The sequence below is a fragment of the Solanum tuberosum genome, unplaced genomic scaffold, assembly GCF_000226075.1.
Source record: "Solanum tuberosum cultivar DM 1-3 516 R44 unplaced genomic scaffold, SolTub_3.0 scf00275, whole genome shotgun sequence".
In the NCBI taxonomy this organism is placed as follows: domain Eukaryota; kingdom Viridiplantae; phylum Streptophyta; class Magnoliopsida; order Solanales; family Solanaceae; genus Solanum; species Solanum tuberosum.
In genome coordinates, this window is record NW_006239202.1 from 471,609 (window position 1) to 495,534 (window position 23,926).

General features: G+C 36.6%; 1 pseudogene; it reads left to right on the forward strand.

Annotated features, from left to right (window-relative positions):
* Nucleotides 1-14,770: 14,770 nt before the first annotated feature.
* LOC102601537 (mediator of RNA polymerase II transcription subunit 20a-like) lies at nucleotides 14,771-16,775 on the forward strand (annotated as a pseudogene).
* Nucleotides 16,776-23,926: the final 7,151 nt, after the last annotated feature.

The following is a 23,926-nucleotide window of genomic DNA, read 5'->3' on the forward strand; positions in this document are numbered from 1 at the left end:
TGTTAAAAGCGAAAGGAACAATAAAATAAAAGGAAAATGAGCTACAAAGTCTAAAGTCACATCTGTGGTTGAAGAAAATCAAGGGAAAGAAAGGTAAAATGGTAGAATGGTAAAAATAAGGCAAAAAGAGGTTGAAAGCCTAGTGTAATGTCAAGGAGGGCATAAAGTCACTAAGAAGTACCCAAATGTACCACACCTGACCCTGAGCCTACGTTACAAGCCAAGAAAGCCTTATAGTGATCCTAGAGTCTAGTTTGGAGAGTGTAAGTAGTGAAAATAAGGGCAAGCCTATGGTACTGAGCACTAACTATACTTGATGTTCTTTCTGAGTGTGAATGTTGAATGAATCCTTGTACTACAATTCATAAGTCATTGTGCGAAAGGAAAGGTATTTCGTTTGAAGTAAGGGCACTTAGTTCATTGTCGGAGAGTTGGTACCTTGGTGATAGTGAAACAGTGCATGTTGTGTGTTGGTTGGTCAATCCTTGTCATGGTTTGATCCGGATTAATTAGCTTATCGAGTCAAAGAGAACAAATTTTGAACTCACAAAGAGAGTAGGGTGGAAAGCCATGTGATTGCTTGTGTGTGAAATGCTTGCTTCTATACAAGTGTCGTTTAAAGTCTTAGTGTGTCTCTTGAGGAAAAACAATGAATTTAAGTTGAGGGTGTTGATATACCGTGAGTTTACGGTATTTCTAATACATTTCACTTACAAGTTGTGTGTGTCTAGGGCCTTTTTGGATTGGTTTTTATGTGTTTTTATCATGTTTTACAGGAACGACGTTCAGGCGCGAAAGTAAAGGGACAGCTAAAATAACTGCAGAAAGGGCACCTAGGGAGGTGATCTACGGACCGTAAGTCCAGTGATGCTCCATATGTGATGGCCGTAGATCAGCAGGCAAGGCATGGAAGGCAAATCAGGGAAATCTGACAGAGTGTGGAACCACGGTGGCCATTGACGATCCGTAGATTGATCTACGGACCGTACTGTTGATTTGTAGATTGATACTGTGAGGGTTCCAACACCTAATTTTTTAGGATTCCAAGTATGGAGCTACGGAAGGGGATTGACGGACAGTAGATCAATCTACAGTCCGTACTGCATGTCCGTCGTTTGCTTAAGAGAAGCTGATTTTTGGAGGCTGAAATATTTTCTAAGTCCTGGCTGACGGAAGGGACTCACGGACCCTAGCTCCATTGACGGTTTGTGAGTCAGTCTCGTGGAATGAAGACGCGTGCCTGAACACACTTTCCTTAATTTGTTTCCCTTTTAATTTAGGACTTGTTTTCTATAAATAGAGCATCCAAACCTCGTTTTTGGGGATTAGACTTTATTACTTTTGTTTTACTTTGTGACTTGAGAACTAATATTGCTACCCGAGCAATTCTTGATTTCCAAAGGCTAGTTTTGAAATTTTGGTTTGAAATTTGAGTTGAATTTCTTGGTTTATTTTTCTCAAGTACGTAAGTTCATAATTCTTTCATCTAAAACAATGAATTGTGTTCATATGATTATGGGTAACTAAACTCCACAACTAGGGTTGTGGGATCCACGAGAGATTACCATAGTATGAATAGTAAATAAGCAATTCTTGAATAGTGTTTTGCATGCATTGATAATTCTTTCGTTCAAAAGTCTTTTTAACGAGTGCACGCGTTAGAACTCGCCTTGTTGCTACTTGCCGGACCAAGAAGGTAATCAACAAGAAAATAATTATCAACATAGATTTAGTGGATCTCTTGGATTCTTCATTCTTGGCCTGTAACAAGACTTAAATCTTCATACCCATTTGAATGCAAACTCATTTAGGTATAAATTTCTATCTCTTATTCATGTCTAGCTAAAAACACCATTCTTGGGGTGTGATTTAGCAAATATGTGTTTATATTATTGTTGGGTCTTGTTTGTTGATAGGTTAGATGTATTTTAACAGTGATTTCACCCAGCGATTCTGGTTTAATTTAATGGGTTTGTAATTGCAAATACAAAACCACCCATGTGTTTTCGGCTTGCTCGAGAGAGAGGTTGCGAAACTAAGATCGCTAGACTGATGGCCTAAGGAGTTGGTCGACATGAGGTTCGACCCGAGAGGGTGAGCCCTAGTCCCATATCCTAACACTCAGGTCGAGAGATTGAGTGGGGTAAGACGTAGACTGGTCTTCATGCGGCAAATGGGTGTCCAAGAGGAACCAATTTGAAATGGGGTAAATTGCCTGAGAGGGAACTTATTTCCCTCTAAAGCTTAGCCTAGTCACTATTATCTTGCAAATTTCCTATCAAAAGCATGTACCCAATGATTTAAATTAATACATATTGCGGTTACACCCTAAGAATCCCCTCTCACTTATAGATTTCTTTGTTGTTTTTACTGTTTTTGCTATATTTGTGACAAAACCCCCATTTGATATTTGACACCTTTGTGTCATCCCTTTTAATTTACAATGTTTTAAATCGTTAATGTCTTTAGCTACGACTAGTTAGAACTTTATTTTATTTTTCTATTAATTCTAGACACTCGTACCGTTGGTTAGTGTCGTTGGTCACGATAAGCATCAAACTTCATTTTGCCTCATCAGAGCCGCACATTCATTTTTGTTCGATTGAGAGCACTATTCAACTCATCGGTATTGATCATAACCGATGCTCAAATTTTCAAAAGAACAGCCATAATTAAATACACAAGATGTGGCAAAAAATTTCAGAAGGGTCCAAAAACCAGTTGCAATTAAAACAAGTAGGCACAAGCTCAAACATCCACAAAACAGTGCCAAAACACAATTTGCAGCAAAAAAACCCAATATATACATAAAAATAATAAACACAAGAGGTAGGTATGGAAATACCTCACCCCACCACAAACAAAAAACAATTTCTCCTCAATCTCTGCACATCTGACTCTACCATGGCCTCCTCAATCTCAGTAAGGCCCTCATAAGAAACTTCCTCATCAACACCAAGCAGCTCCTCATCGGTCTCAGCCTCAGACTCGGCAGCAACTACCTCCTCAGTTCGAACCTCATCTCTGGTAGTAGCCAGAGGCACATTTGGATCAACTGGCATATTAGGGATTTCCAGAGTCCCGAAAATCATCGATATGTCGGTGGAATTTAGTTGGTCCACATCTCTCATCAACTCAGCAATAGCGGCCTTTAGAACCGTCACCTCCTCAGTGGCCCCTTGGCCTTGCTGACACACCAATATCTGTGCAGCAAGGCATCAATAGTCGCACTCAAGGGTGTCACATCATCAGTAAGGGCTCTCTCGAACATTCCTGGAATGGTTGCCTCAAGCCTGGAGGCACACCTATAAGCAGAATGGGCTAGCTGCCCCATCCGTAGTATCGCAGCCTGGGTGAGTGCTGGTCGAGTAGAAGCATAAGAGGAACTAGCCCTAGGAGGCAAGGGAGCTATAGAGGAACTCGACGTCATGGAAGGAGCAGTGCTAGATATACCTGAAAGCCCAGGGGCCGGAATAGGCAAAGGTGCCTCTGAAGGTAATGCATCAGTATCCACAACAGGGGATGTGTCCACCAGGGCTGCCTTCTTCTTCTCTGCCTCATTCTTCAAGTACACCACCTCAATCCTCCAAAATGTCGATACAGGAGGTGGGAATCACTTCCGTATCCTTCTTCTCATATCGAGGCACCCGAGCCCGTCTGCACAACTTAGTGATCAACACAAAAAATAAAAGTGAGGTTTGGCGCTGCTTGGCCCTCATGACCATCTCCTGTGCAATGATCATCCCCAAGTTCAGCATTGTCCCATCAATGATGCAACCAAGACAGGCTGCTTTCGCATGGCGGAGAATTGACTCTTTCTGGGACGGCATGATAGAACTTCTGATGAAGCCAAACCAGAACCTTGCTGCTATATTGAGGTCCTTCTTTTCAGTGGGTGCTCTAACCTCGATCCACTTGGGAGTACTGTCAGTTATCAGAGGCGCCAACCGCATCTTCATAATTTCTAACATTTTTGTCCTGATCATATGTTGGCTGTCATCCTTAATTTGTTTTGAACACTCCAAGACTGAATTGATAGCATCACTATCATATTTCACCTTTCAACCCCTGCCAACCACATAGTCTACCGGCTTGAACTTGGCAGCCTGCTTCTTCCCTTGTGGCACTAGGGCTGCGTAGGTGGTGTAGAATTCCTATACCCAATTTGGAACATAGGGCCCTCGGGGTCGAGTAACCAGCTAGAACTTGTGGGACCTCACATGATCTCCGGGTATATGTCTATGACTCCATCAGTAGACAACCTATTTTGTTCAATGATGGTCCTAAATCCCTCAGTCTTCAGTCTATTCAGAGACCGGGGAGGAGGACCCAGTGCAGGTGGTTCTGGAATCACAGCCTGTGCTGGAGAAGGTGGAGTAGTGGTAGCCTGGGTAGCGCTGATCAGACGGATCGTTCAGCCTCTTGGATTACAGCTCAGCTCTCTAGGCTGACAATAACTCATCATCCTCAGGCTCAGAAGTTGTAGCGCGAGGATCCCGGTGCTCACCCTTACTCTCAAAAGTGGTGAGGTGAGTGGCATAGATTCCGTCACTGTCGGAGCTGGCATCCAGTGATGCAGGAGCAGGTGCATTTGCCCTTTCATTTTCTCGTCCCACCTATGGTGGGAAGTTTGCTAGATTTTGCCCTGGAATGCAGTTGCGTCCTCGTTGATTGTGATTCCCTTAGCCCTCTTGTGAGGCGGCATGTCTCTACCTGCCACTTTTGGGCTAGCCATATCTGCAAACACATCATAGAAAGTTAGGAACAATTCAAGCAAAGTTGCAAAAAAAAAAGTTACAGACAGACCCGCCGAATCGATCGGCGAGTCACCGAATCACTTTGGTGAGCCAGATTGGGCTCGTTGAAGGTATTGGCTAAATAATTCCCAGAAAAATTGGCATGTCTGCGATGGGATAGGCCTTTTGGCCACTCGCCGACAACATTCAGCGAGCATAGACCAGCCTGCCGAAAGTTTCAGTGTATTTTCAGGGTTAGGGCTCAGAAAGGGTGATCAAAAGAAGACTTTCGGCGAGTCGCCGAGTGCACTCGGAAAACTCAGGCTTCTCGCCGAAAGTTACAGAGCCAAAACTCAATATTAGCATGAAATTAAAGGCGATCAAGGGGAATTCGGTGAACTGCCGAGTGGTTCGGCTAGCTCGACCCAGCTCGCCAAACTGCCCAACATGCCTACTTTCTACCCCGACTTAGAAAATCAACCCTGCAGCCCCCAAAAACTAAATCCAACAATACACTAGCATAGTTAGACTCAGACCCATAAGACCCATGCCCCCAGGGTACTCAGACTTGTTCCGGTTAGACCCAACAACAATTTAGCACAACTCAACAATTTAGATTAATTTTAAAGCATAAATTCGGGAAATCAACAATATAGGTATTTTATGCATGATATTCAAATTAAATTCGACAAACAAGAACACAAACATGGATTCAGAGAGGGCCAGCACACATCACTAAGATCAAAATAATTGCAATTGAGTAAAATTGCTAAATACGAGTTCGGGGTTCGGAAAACCAACCTTTAGTGCTGAATACGGGATTTGGAATGTTAGGCGGCAAAAATTTCCAACTCTAAACACACAATCAATGACTATCGAATGGTAAAAATGCAAAATATAGAAAATATAGTGCGGGTGTGATCTTGGGAAGTTAAAAAGTGAGGGAATGTGAAAGAGTTTGAAATTTTAAACCTTTGGCCTTTAAATACCGTCCAGTTATCTCCCTTACGGCGACATTAATTTTGCTTGCCGACCCACTCCGCGACACGCCGAGTGGGCACTTACCTCGCCGAGTTTTTACAGGAATCCAGTTAATTAGGGGGTCCAAACGGCGGACAAAGTCGTGATTGACGACCTGTTCGACGACACGACGATTTGCCCTTGAGCCTGCCGAGTTTTACAGACTCTAATTTCAAAATTACTTGGGTCCAATGCGGTCCAAGTCGGGCTCGCCGACCTCTTCGATGAGTCACCGACTGGACATTTTACTCGCCAATCTGCACTTTTCAAACACATTCCACACTTTAACCTGCACAATCAATACACGATTATTTCTAAATAAAAAAGAAAGGCAAATAAAACTTGGGTTTCCTCCCAAGCCACGCCATAGTTAACGTCATGGTACGATGCAAGTCTTCACTCAAACTTCATTCTTAGGGTTGGCCATAGTGTCACTAAGTAACCCCCCTTGTTGTCTCAGTTTTAAATTAGATGTAATCTAACCCATTTGGGTTTCCAACTGCTTGATAGAGACGTAATGTGAGGTCACCATCTGGCTAAGGGTCGATACATCTTTCTTTATCTCTTTCAAAATTTTATCGGACCCCTCAACCTCGTTGAGAATACGAGAGAGCATATCCTCAGACCGAACACCCTCAGAGTCTTTAGGCTTTTGGCGCTCATAGGGAGGAACATACCTATCCTTCTCCATGTCTCTTTTCTTCCAAGTGGGGTTACCATTCCTCCACTCTCTATCACGATATCTCCAGCCTTCATCCCTGTTCCAAACGTGGTTACCACCCTGCCTCGAGTAGTTTGCACAATAACCAGCTCCTTGGTTGGCTAGAAAGTTCACCTCCTCGTTATACAACACTGCAAACTTGGCCTCTTTAAGGTTCACACACCCAACAACCACAACATTGACACTCCTAGAACCAGCTCCCATGACATTTTTTGCCAAAATGTCAAGTTGGGTCATGATTTTTGCCATGTTTTGGTCTCTCTCTTGGTCTTTCTCAAGCTGCTCCTTGGTCAATTTAAAAGTGAGATGGGAGAACAGATCCTCACGGGTGTACCATGCCCTGTTAATGTAAGATTGTTGCATCAAACCTCTCGGAAAGAGTTGGTCAGCTACGCCCTTGCTCACTGAATCAAGGCTTCGGTAAGAATATTGTAGCAAAACGTTGTTGGGCAAACCATGAGTTGGGCATTGTAGCACCAACTTCTTGAATCTTAGCCAAGTCTCATGAATTGGCTCATCCTCTAAACGCTTGAAGCTTTGGATGTTGTCCCGAAGTATCATCATCTTCGAAAGAGGGAATAATCGCACTTGAAATGCGGTGACAAGCTCTTCCCACGAATTGATGGAGTCTCTTGGCAATTTAGCCAACCACTTACATACTTCTCATATTAAAGAGAATGGGAACAACCTTAACCAGATCGACTGTTGGGATATGTTCTTGAAGAAGAACGGCCCGCAAACATCAACAAATTTTCTGATATGCTCATGGGGGTCCTCATGAGCAAACCCACCAAACAACCCTTTCAATTGCAAGAGCTGCAACATGGTACTTGTAATGTGGAACACAACATTCCCTTCAGCCGGAGGCAAGCGAATGGCACCAATTACACCCATTAGATAAGGGTCATTAACATTCGGCTCATTGGCATCGTTGAGGTTGCCGATGTCATCTTGGTGGCCCACTTGGCTACCATTGCTTCCGTTGACACTCATTTCTTTTGTTTCAAACATCAACACACAAACCAAAACTAAAAATAAGTAGATTCAACTATGACTAAAATGAACAAAATTCAACTTCACCAAAAGAATCTCAAACAACACCACTCTTCGGCAGCGGTGCCATTTTGATTGAATAACGCTATCAAGGACACTTCATCCAATTCTAAGCGTCAATGATCATTAATCAGTATGAGTTGAGGTCGAATCCTATAGGGAGCGGTACATGTTTAAGATTCAATACCAAAGTATGAACATGGTCAAATCAACAATATGAGTAGACATTATCGAATAAAAACATAATTAAAATCAGGGGATGACACAAATATCAGAAGAGGGAGTTTTGGTTTTAATTATCAACTACAAACAACGAAAAAACAATATGAAATAGCAATAATGAGACGAGTTCTTGGGATGTTATTCGATTATAGGCTAATATAGACAAATGCGTAATTGCAACTGTTAGGAAATAGTTGTATATTAGTGAGTAAGCTAGACTATAGGAGAGGTAAACTTTCTCTCGAACAATTTACCCCCAATCAAGTCAATTTTTCTTGAACATCAACAAGCAAGTAAAATAAGACCAGCCCACACCTTAGTCCATGTACTCTCTCAAGCTGAATGTGTGGAACTTGGATTAGGATTCACTCTCTCGAGCTGAATCCATGTCAGCCCAATACCTAGTTACCATCAATCAATAAGCTTAATTTTAAAACCTGTCTCTCGAGCAAGCCAAAAATACAATGGTAGAACTGCATTTGCAACTACAATTCTTAAATTAAACCACAATTACTGATTGAACTCACTTCTAAACAACATTTAAACTAACAATTAGCAATACCCATAAACTAAATCAGCTCATAATCACACCTCAAGAATTGGGGTTTTAGCTACACATCATAAAAGATAAAAATCATTACCAAATTGAGTTTCCATCAACTAGGTAAGAGTGATTTCTTTCTTACAATGGTCCAATTCGAAGAATCTCAACGACCCACTTCCAATTTCTCAAAAGTGAAAAACTTCAATTCTTCAATGCTAAGGAAAAACTAGAGAAAACTTGTCTCAATGCTAAGAATAATTACAATTGCCCAAATGAAAATTAGTTGTAATGAATATTATGATTCACTGATACTAAACTAAATGTTCAAAAATGTATTTATAGTCGCCAAAAAATATGCTGCGAAGAGTCACTCGGAGAAGTAAGTCGGGCTCACCGATCCACTCGGCGATCCGCCCTTTGGTTAATTCCATTGCCCTTCTGCCTTGGCCTTCAACATCCTCAAGGTCTAAAACTTTGGGCGATCCAACACTGCATCACAGAACCACTCGGCGATCCGCCAACTACTCATTTATCTCGCCGACTTGGTTCTTTCCTTCAGGTCTTGGCACACTAGAACTTTAGGCGGTCAAGAAGCCATTTGGCGACTCGCCAAGTGGACTTGGCGATCACGAGGCTTACTTTTCTTCATTCTTTCAGCTCGCTTTGTTCCTTTTTGCAAATTAGTGTCCTTGCTTTGTTCCTCAATCCAAATACTTGGAAATCAAGGGTTTTATATCAGTTATTAGCACAAAATAAGCATTTGAGGATACTAAATCATTATAATTAAAGCCCTAAATGAGTCCAAATCTCAGACTCATCATTCTCCGAGGTAGTACCCTCAACTAAATGATTCGTCCAAAGTACTTTCACGAAAGCAATTTCTTTATTCCTTAATTTCTGCACTTGACGATCCAAAATTTCAATCAGAATATCTTCATAAGAAAGACTCTCTTTCACACCAACAGAATTCCATTCTGAGACTTGATACTCTGATTGCTACCAAATTCCACTTTAGACCTTTCAACTTTCAAAACTTTCACAAATCATAACTTATCAATCAAATTTCAAAACTAACTTTATAAACTGATCATAAATGACTCAGGGGAACTATTGAGAGGGATAAAACATTATTTTTTTCCAGATCATTGCACTTTAAATTGCAAAGAATATATGGAATTTAAAATGAGTTAATCTCTCTTAAAAAAATCACTATTTTTCCACTAAAATTTTTCATTGAAAAATGTGAAATGGATTTTTTTATATTTACTTTGAGTGAATCAGGGAGAATTTTTTTTATTGTTTTTACAAACAGAAAAGTTAGTAAGTGTCACAATATTTCAATAAGAATTTGTTTCCTAAAGAGCGGTTTCTTCAATAGCTTGTTCAGTCGAAAATGTTTGGAAAATCAAATCTTATAATACAAAGTTATCATTGATTCACAGAGGAAAAAGTCTTTATTTCTAGTAGTGCGATCAAAATCTAATTTCGTAGGATTTATTTTTAAAAAGTTGTTTTACCTAAATCATTAGCCATTTGAATTGTAAATTTTCAACTGAACGTCACAATTTTCAAATGATTATGTTGTATATTGATAACGTCTAAGAATCCACCAAGAGTTAAGGGACTTGGTCCTTTATTGAGAACAACTAAGAAAAGAAAGAAACATACCACAAATGAAAAAGTAAAGAAAACAAGATTTGTATGTGGAAACCTTCTTGTTCAAGGAAGGAAAAAGAACGACCTACCACATGAAATTTCTTCAACAACTTCACCAAAATAGAAACAAAGTTTCACATTACAATCTCTTGCAATCTATGAGTTAAACTCTTAATACCTTCCCCCTTACAACAACTTTATTGTAAGCTCTATTACAATACTTCTATTGCAAACAACAACTAACTTAGGTAACCCTAGCTTGACAGATAATCACTTCAACAAATAAGGTACACAAATAGACTAACAAGTAATTGCTTCAACAATGAAGAGTAGGTTTACAATGATAAGAACAAAATACACACTTAGCAACTTAGAACCTATAGACATCTTCAATTTTTTTGAGAGGGTCCTCAGTTGTTACAACCTTGTCCTCTTGCAACCAATGGCGGCTCAAGGATGAGAGCTATCTTTTGAGTTTTGAAAAAATAGTTTTCTACGATTCTTACCAAATCAGCTTTCCAACTTCTAAGGTGATACCATATCTTCCCCTTGGGAATATTCATCCTGGAATAGGACTCAAGTTAGCATGAGTAGTATGCAAAAATATCTAACAGTCCATTATAAATGCAAATCAAATCAAAATGCATAAAACTAAGGAGTAATCGACCTCGACTAAAATATGAACCTTAAAACTGATTTCATGATTATGTATACATATATAGATATAAGAATAGCTCAAATGGATGGATCCAGAAGAGTAAACATGAGGATCTAATACCTCAAGCTGAAACTGAAGCGGAGGGAAAGAGATGGGTGGTACTTGGATAGCATATCGGCTTCGGCCTCCCAGGTAGCACCCTCAGCTAAAGGATTCCTCCAAAGTACTTTCATGGAAGCAACTTCTTTATTCCTCAACTTCCGCACTTGAGGATCCAGAATATCAATGAGAATCTCTTCATCAGAAAAACTCTCTTTCACCCCCAACACTTTCCAATGGTACAATTGAAGTTCGATCACTAATACACTTCTTCAACAATGAAAGATGGAACACCAGATTTACCGTGTAACACCTTAAATTTTGAAAGTCAAGTTTGAAAGGAAAAGTGTAGAAAATTTCTTGTGGAAGTAACTACGATTCCTAACTACCGACCGCTGGAAGTCCTACAGGACATAGAAGGAAAGTCATATAGTTGAATTATCTTTTCAGAAAATTCAAGTTTCTGATGTTTGACCTACGAGTAACAAAGACAAGCTGTAAGAATTTGGACGGGCCGTAGATGACATTTATAGAAGTGATTCAGAATTAGTGAAATTTTGGACTTTAACTTGGGGTCTATGGACTTGAACTTTGGGTCTACGGACCGTAGTGTATCTGGAGGCAAAAATATGTGTATCTAGTTGTATTTGCCATGAAATTTGTTATAAAGTTATTAATTTGTGAGAATATATGTAATTATTTTGAACTATAGGAAGAATTAGTAAATATGAAACGAATGTTTTTGTAATTAGGAAATTTTCCCTTAGTTTTAAAATATAATTTTTGATAATTTTTAGGGTATTTTTGTGATAGAACAACAAATCAATATTTTCTTCAAATACATCAAATGCTTATTATTAGTTCCACCACCTCTATCAAATCTTCTAAATGATCTATTTATAAAATTTATTATCATACTTGAACTTATATGTTTCTAAGAAAAAAATAGTTGGTCTAAATGGGCCCTTCGTATTATTTTGATCTTGAATGATCAATCAAAAGTTGGTCTACATTTTGTCCTGCCTAATTGATCTTTCACTAGCCAGAATTATGAAATTTTTTATAAATAAAAAATTACATTAGTAAATTCTTTTAAATATAAAAACATAATATAACACTTCGAATATGAAACGTGAAGTGGGAAAACCAACTAATTTCTTGGCTTTTATATAAATTTTTATAGTTTGGTGTTGTGGACAATTTTTATGTGTATCATATTTTTGATATATATATATATATACTAGCTTTTTGACACGTGCATTGCACGTGATTATCAATCCATAAATTTTAAGCGAAGATTTGAATAATAAGCTTTGCAAAAAAAATATTGTCGATTCTTTTGTGAATGTTCAATGTGGATTCTCATATATATTTATTATTCACACGAACCTATGAAGATGGTCAATGCAAATTTTTATTAGTTAAATGCAATAATATATATATATATATATAGATATATATTTGTTTCAATTTTATGAGGTTCAATCATGTAATTAGTCGTATCTCACTAATATTACCTTTAAGTAGCATTGATAAATAAAGTTATTCTTTTGTTTTGATCATACAAAAAACAAATTGTGATAATTCTCTAACTCTTGAGAAGTTTAATAATTTTGAAAAAGATATTCAGAAACATATATCAACATCACAAGATAAATTGTTGACAAAAATAAATGAATTTAGACTACGATAAATATTAAACTAATACAAACTTCCCGTGGCGTTATTACAAGTCATATGAACTTTTTTCATCAAAAATAGAGAAATATTAAGAAATAGTAAATAAGTAAAACAAAAGGGCAATGTTTACATAGTAATAACTATTTTTAAGCAAACTTTCTGACAATCTAAATCACATAAGTAGCATTGATAAATAAAGTCATTCTTTTGTTTTGAGCATCAAAAAAATAAATTGTGATAATTCTCTAACTCTTGAAAAGTTTAATAATTTAGAAAAAAAGATATTTATAAACATATATCTACATCACAACATAAATTGTTAAAAAATAAATAAATGAATTTAGACCACAATAAAAATTAAACTAATACAAACTTTCCCTGATGTTATTACAAGTCATATGAACTTTTCTTCGTCGAAAATTCTGAAATATTAAGAAATGATAAATAAGTAAAACAAAAAGGAAATGTTTATATAGTAACTATTTTAAAGAAAACTTCTGGACAATCTAAACAACCTAAGTAGCATTGATAAATAAAGTCATTCTTTTGTCTTGAGCTTAAAAAAATAAATCGTGACAATTCTCTAACTCTTGAGAAGTATAATAATTTTGGAAAGAGATATTCAGAAGCATACATCTACATCACAAGATAAATTATTAACAAATTCAAATGAATTTAGACTACAATAAAAATTAAACTAATACAAACTTCATTTGGCGTTATTACAAGTCATATAAACATTTCTTTGTCCAATATACTTAAATATCAAGAAATAGTATATCCGTAAAACAAAAGGGCAATGTTTATATATTGTAATAACTATTTTGAAGCACTTCCTAACCATCTAGATCAGATAAATAGTATTGATATATAAAGTCATTCTTTTGTCTTGAGCATCAAAAAAATAAATCGTGACAATTCTCTAACTCTTGAGAAGTTTAATAATTTTTGAAAAAGATATTTAGAAGCATATATCTACATCACAAGAGATTTTGTTAACAAAAACAAATGAATTTAGACTAAATCATGTTAACTTCATATATTGGAACATTACATACTAATGTATATACTATGAAAAAATTTATTATTATATCATCAGAATTATTTCCTCAAGTACTCCAGGTTAAGGAATATACCCTCTTAGGACATAACAATTTACTTCATAAGAATAGTGGTAGCACATATTCTGCTAAACTTCAAACTCACTCAACAAGAATAAATCACACGATTTTTTTTAAATGCAAGAAGAAGAAGAGTAGACGATTACAAAAATCGTGGTTGAAAATGAGAGGAAACCCCTCTATTTATTGACAACAAAAGGGTAGTATGAACAAATATTTTTTGTGACTTATCTGAAAAATCATGACCTTTCCTATAAGTCACAACCCTTTTGAAAAGTCACAACTTATTGAAAAAGTCATAACTCTTAGGAAAAGTTACGACTCATAAAAAAATCACAACTCTATGAAAAAAGTCACAACTTATCACAAAAGTCATAACTCATCGAAAAAGTCGCTATATATAAATATATATATATATTATTTTACTTTTCTTGATAAAAGAAGTAGCATAAGTCAGAAAATTTATAATTGAAAATACGTAAGGTAGATAAGAATTTTTGAATAAAACTTATTTGACTCCTAAAATAGATTGACACTTTATGATGAAATACAGATAGCATAGATTTTATTCAAATTAAAATGGTTCATATTTGTGCATGAAAGTTTTGACTTGTTTAGTCCTTCAAAGTGCAGATTTTTTTCATATATAAAAGGAATATTAATTAATAGAAATAATGTGTAGACTAGATACCATTCTAAGAAAATCTTATTGAGAACAATATTTAAGAATTTATTATTATTCTATTTCTATCTTCCAGGGAGATTAGGAGAAACTCTTGATTCCACAATAATTAGAAGGAAAATATAAGATGGAATAAAGATATTCCTTACTTTACTTTAATAAGAAAAAGAAATATTTGTGCATGAAATTTTTGACTTATTTTTTAATCTTTTAAAGAAAATATTTTTCTCTTATAAAAAAGGTATATTAATTAAGAGAACTAATTATATAGAGTAGATAAAATCCTTACAAATCATATCTAGAACTACATTTTAGGATTAGTAGTTGTGTTTTTCTATTAGTATCTTGGAGGTAAATTAGAAGAAAAATACTAATATAATTACCTAATGAGTATAAAGAAAAAAAAAGGTAAGTTTGTTGAAATTTTGGTAACAAAATTTGTATATATGACATGTAGTTAATGGCTTTGTTTATGTTCAAGGTACTTGTCCTGCTATAATTACAGGTGAATACATTCATATATTTTCAAGTAAATATTTCACTAAGAGAAAAAGGGAACTTTATCTGAAATAAACAGTATGCCAATCAAATGGTAACGATTTTAGACTCACTAGAAATATAACATTATTTATAGATTTTGATGTGTATGTTTATGTGTATAATTTGTTACTTTGTTTGTTGTCAGGATTTTGCACTAGCGGCCAAATGCAGGCACAACAATCAACACTCAAATACTAATAGAAATATCTCAGTGTTTTGAGAGCATTAATGGTGTTAAAGATGGAACATGGAAAAATACTCTTAGCTTTTATAAGCCTATACTCAAAGGTATTTCATTACACCATATGTCTATAAACAAAACATAAAGGATAGATCCCTTTTTTCCTCTCGATTCATTGTAAAGTTCAATTTTTAAAAGTACTCTTCCGTTCATGTAAGAGATTTGATATTGGAATGATTTTTTTCTTAATAGAACAAGCAAATGCATCGGAGTTTCCCCAAAACTATTTGGGGATTTCACTTCAAGAATAGCCCAACAAGTATTATTTGCTAATTAGAGAGCAACGATTGATTGTCGAAACAGAGTCATCTATTGAGACGATAATGGAGACCTTGCAGTCTTACAAAATAAGGGTTGCACTTAATTTTGAGGTTTATATTACTGAGATTTGCTAATTATTATTGTTCTTACTATAGGAGGATGATTAACTGATATAGCACTATCCACGATTTTACTTCGTAAATTGAAGAGTCCATAAGTGATATTATCTGCATGTATTGTGCTTCAATATTTTGAGAAAATTAAAGAACTTCTCCATATTAAGATTACTATTTACCTTATAAAAATGTGAAGATTGAAGAAATTTGAGATGACAACATACTAAATATTAGTTCATCTATTTGTTAACCAGTCATAAAATAAGGTTTCAATTCTTATAGAATTGTGCCATCCAGTTGGACTTTTCCTAACAACAACTCATTCATTGAACTGATCAAGAATTTTCTTGCAATAACAAAATATTATATATTGTTGGTAAAGATCGTATGTTCTCTACGATTATTCGTAGAAGATAATTTTGATACTTAACGCTATTTGGACTGCTTTGGTTTGTATTTCAGAATTCGCAAAAAGAACTTACAAAGCACTAAATCATAATACTTATTTCAATATTTGACCCATATAGGGATGTCAGTATCGACTTGGTGACTTCAGGATGCGAGTGGGCAAAGTTGTTCCAATAAACTCTGAGAACTTGAGAGGAATAATTATGGAGGTATGAAATACTTTTAAATATTTATTCTCAGTTGAACGTTTGTTATGTTGCTAAGTCTTTTTTGAAACATTGATATATTATGATCTTTTATGCTTTTTATGTTGAATGAATAGAAATTCATTTATTTCGCTATACCTAAAAACATAATTATATCTTTTGTCCTTTTTAATGCTAAAATATTGTCACATAAACATATTTTTACTTGAGACATTGATGGGACTAGGTGAAGGACATTGCTTCCTACTTATTTTCACCTTAAAAGAAGAACAGATGGAAAAGACGAAGGTATGATGGGATGGATAAGAATTAAGTCAATATTTGTAGATATTTGTAGGCAATTTGATTGGCAGGTCCAATCGATTCATAGCCTCTCGATTACACCCTCATTCATGCAAGGATTGGTGATTAAGGCTCCATACTGAGTTTTATGAAATATCTTAGAACATGTTATAACTTTCTAGTACTTTTCTCCACATTGTCATTGCATTGCAATAGTACAACATAGATTTTAAGCAATTTCTATTATGAGCATGTTGGCCTCACATGATAATTATTTCTTTTATAGATGGAGTATCTACCGATTTCCTCATGGAAAACATCACACCAGATTATGGGTGAATTCTTCGACATATGGAAGGAAGCTCTTGGGAAAAGATCATTACCAGGTCATTTTGTGCACATTGAACCAAATTTTGCAGAGTATGGCCTCTCTGATCAGTACACTTCACAACACACAGTTGTACAATATAATAGAATCATAACTCAAATGGTAGAAACTGCTATATTATCACATGGAGTTAGAAATTAAAATGTTTTGTTAATATTATATTCAGAAATTAATTAGGAATATGCACACAAAACATGATGTCGTTACACAACTATTGTCTTATGTACTTACAACTAAAATCAGAATTCCAATAGTAAGCAAGCTTAGAGATACTATGATTTCATATCAGTGTAATTCCTTCTCTTTTAAGTGGGTGACATAAAAGTTAAATTTTTGCTTTTGTCTGAAAAGTTGTACTTAAAATGATATATAAACTTCTAAGTCTATGCAAGATAAGTAGGGATTGAACTTTGGAGAGTCAAGCTTTCTTGCTAAATATGGTATATATTTACCTTAAAAAAATGGACCACCTGACACCATTGAAAATTAAGGAGAAATAAGAGCAAGTCAATACACATGCTAAAAAGATTTTGGTTAAGCTACGATGGAGACATTCAAATTAAAAAAGGAGATTTCAAGCTTATATAAAATTTTAAAATTCCAAGTAACACGTTTCAACTTTTTGTCACGGCTCAAAAATGGACGTGATGACACTTGTCTTTTCCCATCAAGAAAAGTTGGCCGAAAACTCAAATAATAACGATAGATGCAGAAGTAAAACAACAATAAAGGTCTAACACCATATAATAATGCAGAAACTCCTAATTAACTTAAACAAACCCCCAAAACTTGGTTGTCACGTATCCAAGTCTCTAATGTATTACAATAGAAATTAAGAAAAATGCAAGTCTCAATGTCATTGTTTCTAGAGAACAAATACATAAATAAGGAATAAGAGGGCATGTTGAGATGACAAGAAACTACCTCTTAAGTCTCCATAGTAAAGCCTCAGATAAAGTATAGAGGAAGGATAATCACGAAGCCTAGGGCTCGTAACCTAAATAAGTGTAGAAGCAAGGAGTGAGTACCAAATAGTACAGTACTCAGCAAGCAAACCTCTAAACACGAAGTAAAGTAATATAGAATATGGATACTCCTAACATTCCCCTTAAACCTTCACAACTACAACCTACCAAAAATCAACCCAACCTAACAGTTCACAATTCAGATAGCATATAACTCAATCACCACTCTTCAACAGTTATATATCATCGTCATCAATCACAAGTTCAAGGAAAAGCACTCACAATTTCATAGATAGTAATGATGTGCAATGCAATGAAATGAAATACCAAGTAAGATGATGTAAGTATGTTCTAAAGATACAAACCTTTTGTTTCTCGGTTGAGGACCCATGGGGAGATTTTAAGTCCATGCATTTGTCACGGATTGCGACACGTCCCTTGAATTGGTACATCCCTTTTTGTTCCATATTCTTCCTCGGATCACATAAAACTTACAATAATCAGTGCCTCAAAACCAATGCAAATATGTATGTACAAATGCTCAAGGAAAGAGGTATATCCAAATTCCACCAATCAATCATAGATAATCACGACATTTCATCAATATGAGATCATATATTCATTCGAATCATCCACAACACATCACACATCAATATATATCATCAAGTTGCCTTTTTATTTCCCCGTTTTCGTCAAGTGATTCATTAAATATGAAAAAGATAAACCTATCATCAAATTTCATTACTCCCTAACACATGCAATAAGGAAATATGAAATTCTATATACTTAATAAAGATTAAGAAGTTTACTTGCCTCAATAAATCAAAGAATCACTTCAGAACTTGAGCTTTCTCTTTTTGTTGGGTCTCCAAATTAATGCAATCTATTCAAATAAGTAATCACAATAAGAAATTGAATGTCACTACACTCTTATAAAGACTTTTTGAAAATAGGGCTAATCGACCCAAAAGACCCAGTTCCTAAAATGAGGTTTAAATAAGGAAATTTATACAAAATTGTGTTACCCATAGAATTTGGAAACCACCGATGAAAACCATTTAGAAAATAGAGTTGAATCAAGCCTTTAATCATCAATTTATGCAAGACCTTAAACCTTTTGAAAAACCTTCAAAGTTGGGATAAAAACTCAAGTTTATTTATCAAAATAATGAATTAATTAATGTGTAAAGGAGTTAGGGAGTTAAAAATTATTGCCCAATAGATATATCTTGAAATACCCTTTTGAAATAAACAAAACTGATTTGTGAAATTGGGTTGGAACCCCAATTTTGAGGAAATATTCTACCAAGTGAAATTTACTCTACGTGATTGCAATGACCAAAGATTTGTGATTGCAATGAGTTAAAATGGTCAACTACTTTAAGTTGACCATCGTGATCGCATTTGGCTTCACGCGATAGCGCTGACAGATAATCAAGCCTACGTGATCGCGGCAGGATTCACGTGATTGTGATGTACTTAGAAAAGACTCCACACGATCGTGAGAGATAATCACGTGATCACGATGCACAAATTACATTAGACTAGATTACAGAAATCAGTAATCTACATAGGGCACAAAAATTTCTGAATGAACCCTCACAATTAGTTTAGAACCCGAGTACACAAATCAGATACACTACCCAACTAGACTTGATATTTCTAACAAATACTTCTGAAGCATCGAGACATGAAAAATAGTATGCACAACTGACAAGCTATGTGGCAAGTCCAATTTATAGGCCACCTCTCCAATCATCCCAAAAATCTCAAAAGGACCAATGAATCTAGGGTTAAGTTTTTTCTTCTTCCTGAACCTCATCACGCCCTTCATGGGTGACACTCTAAGACAAACATGGTCGTCCTCCATAAACTCTATGTCTCGAACACTCCTATCGACATAACTCTTCTGCTGACTCTTAGTCATCAACTCCCTACCCTAAATCATACGGACCTACTCCATGGAAACTCTAAGAAAATCTATATCCAACAAGTCCATCTCAATTGTATCAAACCAATCGATCATAGATCTACACTTCCTACTGTACAACACCTCAAATGGGGCCATCTAAATACTAGAGTGATAATTCTCATTGTAGAAAAACTCCGCTAAAGGAAAGTGTTGATCTTAATGAGAACCAAAGTCAATCACACACGCTTTAAACATGTTCTTCAATACCTGAATCGTCCGCTCGGACTGTCCGTCCGTCTGATGGTGAAAACATGTATTCATGTCTAACCGAGTACCAAACCCATACTGTAAGGATAACCAAAATTGAGAAGTGAGTAGCACACCTTGGTCGGATCAATAAAAACGGGTACTCCATGAAGCTGAATTATCTAACTGATGTATAGTCGAGCCAACTTCTCTATTGTGTACTTCATCTAAATTTTAATGAAATGGACGGACATGGTCAACCTATCTACAACGACCCAAATAGAATCATAACCTCCCACTGTGGTAGGAAAACCCACAACAATGTACATGGTGATACATTCCCCCTTCCAAGTAGGAATAGGCATTCTCTAAGATACAGATCTCAGCTGATGATTCTCATACTAGACTTGTTGGAAAGTCAAACACCTAAACACAAACTAAAAAATGTCCCTTTTTATACCACACCACCATCAATGATAACTCAGATACTCATACAACTTGGTCGCTCCCGGATGAATAAAGTATTTAGATCAATGAGTCTCCTCCATGATCAGAGTCATGAACTCGCCTACCTTGGGGACACAAATCCTACCTCCGATCCTCAACACTCCATTAAAATCAAGCAACACCTCCTTGGTTTCACCCATCCACACCTTGCCTTAAATAAGACATAACTTCTCATTATCAAACGATCTCTCACTGATCTGATCAACCAAAGAATATTAGGCCTCAACATATGCAATCACACAACCACTCTCCTCATAAATCTACAACCAAACAAGACTATTTACTAATCCTTGAACATATCTAGCCAATGGTATCTCCTCAACACTAAGCGCAATTATACTCCCCGTGGTAAGATTCTTCCTACTCAGAGCATCCATCACCACATTGTATTCCCTAGATGATATATGATAGTCATATCATAGTCCTTTAGCAACTTGAGTCATCTACGTTATCTCAAGTTCACATTCCTCTGATTGAAGATGTACTGAAGACTCCAATGATCAGTGAACATTTCAGAATGCACCCCATACAAATAGTGACACCATAAATTAAGCACAAAGCTAATGACCTCTAACTCCAAATAATGTGTAAGGTAGTTTTTCTCAAGGTTCTTCAACTACCTAGAAGCATAAGAAATTACCTTCCCTTTCTACATAACAACACTACCCAAATCGACCACTGAAGCTTCACAATAGAGAGTAAAGTCCACACCCTCCTCGGGTAGAGTCAACGCAAGAGCTGAAGTCAACAAAATCTTAAGCATTTTAAAGCTCTCCTCACACTCATCAGACCACTAAGAACCTAGACTTTGTCGAGCCATTCTAGTCAATGGGGCTGCAATAGTGGAGAAACTCTGAATAAATCAGGTTAGGAGAAGTAGGTCTCATCCAGCCTCTTAGTACCTCATTTTTTGTCGTATCTACTCTAATACCCTCATTGGCTCCACATTTCCTAAGAATTCCATAGAATTAAGCCAGAACTCACACTTTGAGAACTTAGCATACAACGTTTGTTCCCTCAACCGCTGAAGTACAATGCTCAAGCATCAAACATGGTCCTCCTGAGTCTTGGAGTACACCAATATATCATTAAAGAAAGCAATAACAAATGAATCCAAGGATGGAACACCTCGTTCATCAACTTCATGAATATTGCAGGGGTGTTAGTTAATCCAAATGATATCAGTGGAAACTCATAATGACCATATCAAGTCTAAAAAGTTGTCTTAGGTACATCTGATACTTTAATCTTCAACTAAAGGTAACCACACCTCAAATCTATCTTAGAGAACAACATTTCTCCCTAAAGTTGATCAAATAAGACATCAATATAAGGGAGATGATACTTGTTAGGTGACACAAACAATAGGAGGAATAAGCTCTTTACTCAACAAGTCCTGTAACATATGATAGGGAGGAGTAGAAATGGGCTTAGTGCCCAGCTCAGAGTCACTAGAAAAATTGATATCCCTATCAAGAGGAACATCTGGAAGATTAGAAGGAAACACATCTGGAAACTCCTGCACGACAAGAACGGTTTTTATGGGAGGTGATTAAACACTAGTGTCCTAAATGAAGGTTAGGTAGGAAAAGCACCATCTATCTACCAATCTCTGAGCAAGGATGAAAGAAACAACCCTAGGAGGGTAAGAACAACTAGAACTCTTCCACTCAAGCCTCAGAACACAAGGCAAGACTAAGGTCAGAGTCTTAGCCTTACAGTTAAGAATAACATAATAATGAGATAGTCAATCCATACACAAGATGACATCGAAATCTACCATACCCAGAATGATCAAGTCTGCTCAAGTGTCATGCCCCGACAAAGTAACAAGACATGATCGATAGACTGGACCACCACTAAGGGCTCACCCACACATGTAGAAACTTGAACATGCACAAACATATTATCACACGTCATATCAAACCCAGCTCCAAAATATGCAAAAGACACATATGAGAAAGTAGGCCCTGGATCAAATAATAAAGATGCAGATCGATAGAAAACTGGGACAATACCTGTAATAACTACATCAAAAGCCTCAGCCTCGGGTCTCCCTATAATTCATCACACTAACCTCATCTACCACATCCAGTATGGGTGGTAACTGTACCCCCACTCTATTTTTTTTGTAGCACTACTACTAGAAGTCCTACCGCCGTTGCCAGACTGAACTCTACCCTAGCCTCTGTCCTATGGTCTTGGTGACCTGGTCTGGACTGAAGGACTGGTCCTCCTCGACCCCTCTACATAGGACACTTCCAAATCATGTGATCGGGATCTACATAACTAAAGAAAAATCTCTTACTCTTAGATTGTTTTGATGATCTTGAAGGAGCATTATAACTACCTCACCTCACAGATTGCTATTGTAAATAATATGAACCATGACTTGTGTTGTGAGAACACTAAGTTCCCTGACCACCTCAGATGCCAGCATAGAAGCATGAACTGGTCCCCAATGCCGAAAGGAGCCACTCCCTCTATAGAATCCCCTATCTTTAGATGAGGCACTAGAAAACTGACAAGATGAATGGGCCCTGTTAGAGCCTGTTTTGATTGGCTTAATATAGTAGTTTTTAAGTCAAAAAATAAAAAGTCAAACGTAAATGACTTTTAAGTTGAAAAGTAAAAAGTAGGGGGAATCCACTTTTGATTTTTAACTTTTTTAAAGTCATTTTATCTTATTTTTAACCTGACAAACATTTCCAAAAACTAAAAATGACTTAAGGTAAGTTTTCCCAACTTTTAAGCCAATCTAAACAGGCTCTTAGGGTCACTAAACCCCTCTCTCTCTCTATCAACTCCACCTTATTAGCGGTGCTTATAATGGATTTGAAGAAAGCCCCATCGTGGGTTGATCTAAACACAGCCAAGCGGATGGAATATGTCAAACCCCTCACAAATATGTGAACTCTCTATGCCTTATTAGGGATTATGGATAGGGAATGCCTAGATAGTTGATAGAAGTAAGACTTATAGTTAGTAATAGTAAGGCTACCCTGCGTCAAACTCTTAAATCCTAGGCGACTGTCTTTTGTCACGCGCAAATGAATGAAGCGGTCATAAAAAGCACTAGCAAATATCTCCCAAGTCACTGGTGGAGATCCAATTGGCAAGGACCCATAATAAACTCTATACCACTCTCTCACTTGCCCACAGAACTGGAGAATAGCATACCAGACTCCATGTGACTCAGCTAACCCCATAATCTCAAGGAACTCTTACCAAGTGGTGAAGAACTCATGTGCATCTCTCTTCAACCCTGAAACTATGATGGATCCATCTTCGAAACCTCTCATACATGTGGTGCTCATCCTTTGTCAAAACAACTAAGGTACCACTTTGACCCTAACTGTCGATGCTGGGACAACCTCAACCACGGGACCAACTGGTGGTTGACACACTGGATCTTGAGCCATTAGAACTTTATGCTTCTTTAGGTATGAGCCCCCACTCTAGTATGTGAACCTCATCGTATGACTGGCGTACCACAATGATGAGTAAAGCTGTTGAGCACACCAACATGCTTAATAAGGTATTCTGAAGCAATGGTGTGCTGGCATACTATGGAGGAATCTGGTCCTCTCTTTCATCAACCTCTTGCTTGGGAGAGACCTTTGTGTGAAAGCCTCTTTGTGGTGCCACTTCATGGGCACGAC